This window comes from Falco punctatus (assembly GCF_963210335.1).
Source record: "Falco punctatus genome assembly, chromosome: 12".
Classification (NCBI taxonomy): domain Eukaryota; kingdom Metazoa; phylum Chordata; class Aves; order Falconiformes; family Falconidae; genus Falco; species Falco punctatus.
The window spans coordinates 6,528,190-6,529,228 of record NC_137592.1 but is presented as its reverse complement, the minus strand read 5'-3'; the positions used below and the strand labels follow the sequence as shown (position 1 = coordinate 6,529,228).

General features: G+C 41.4%; 1 protein-coding gene and 1 long non-coding RNA gene across 4 annotated transcripts in view; both read right to left on the bottom strand.

Moving 5' to 3' along the window:
• The window catches only part of PLCB1 (phospholipase C beta 1), a 408,255-nt gene that overhangs the window by 259,154 nt on the left and 148,062 nt on the right, over positions 1-1,039 (bottom strand). The gene's annotated exons all lie outside the window — the stretch shown is intronic.
• The window catches only part of LOC308071804, a 57,743-nt gene that overhangs the window by 43,068 nt on the left and 13,636 nt on the right, over positions 1-1,039 (bottom strand). The gene's annotated exons all lie outside the window — the stretch shown is intronic.

The following is a 1,039-nucleotide window of genomic DNA, read 5'->3' as shown; positions in this document are numbered from 1 at the left end:
CTGCAGAATAGAACAGATTACAAACTCGAATTACATTTGCGACATGAAAAACAGCATTATACAGGCCTGAGTCAATGAAGTACCATCCAAAATTCAGACAATTAACTGATGATTAGAGTAGTGCCAGTTCATTAAATAAAACCATGGCAGATTTAAAAAATTGTGTTCTTTATTGCATTTCTGTATAACCAAATGTTACCTTGACATGTTTTATGTAGTCGAGGGGAATACACTGGTATCTCTAACTCCCAAAGTAACTTTTGCCCTTCTAGCACAGCCTCACTGCTCAGAGAAGAGCTCACTTGGATGAGCAGCAAATGAAGATGTCTGGGGCATCTCAAGGTAACAGGCTAATTTGTGTAAAGCACTTTCAGCTCACTAGGCACTTGCCTACCAAAAAAAGTAGGGGGGGGGGGGGGGGGGGCGGGGAAAAGGCTCCTGTTGACTCTCTTGAAGTCTCCATGTGCTAGTCAGAAAGCAAGCTTTGTAAAAAAACACCAGCGAGATTTAATTCCAAATCTGGAGATGAAGAAACCAGAATGACTCGGGATACTTCTCATGAATGCTTTCATGAGAAGCTTTCACACTGACAAAGTTTCAGTATTACTTAGCAGAGACCAGACTGAGAGCTTCTGCAAAGGAAAGACATTTTTATCTGTGGTATGGAGTTGAAAGGCAGGCTTAGGTAGCCAGGGAAAAGGATTTAATTATCGCTTCGTCAACCATATCCTGTCCACAGCAAGTGCTGCCTTCTTTGATGACGGCAGTGGCTGCCACTTATTCTCCCACAGCAAACAGGCGGGGAAGATAAGGTGTATTTGGATTCTTTTTTTGCTGGACAGGGTATTCTTTTCTGTATGCTTGTTTTATAAACTCCAGGCTCTGTTACATCTCTTGGCCATTATTCAGCCAAGTGAAAAACAAATCAATACTTCCTGCTTTCCACATAAGTCAGTGATTGCAATGTCATAACAATTTGTATTGTTCTTCACCATAGTCCCCTTAATTTGCAGTATACAGTGTGTGTGCATACACACTA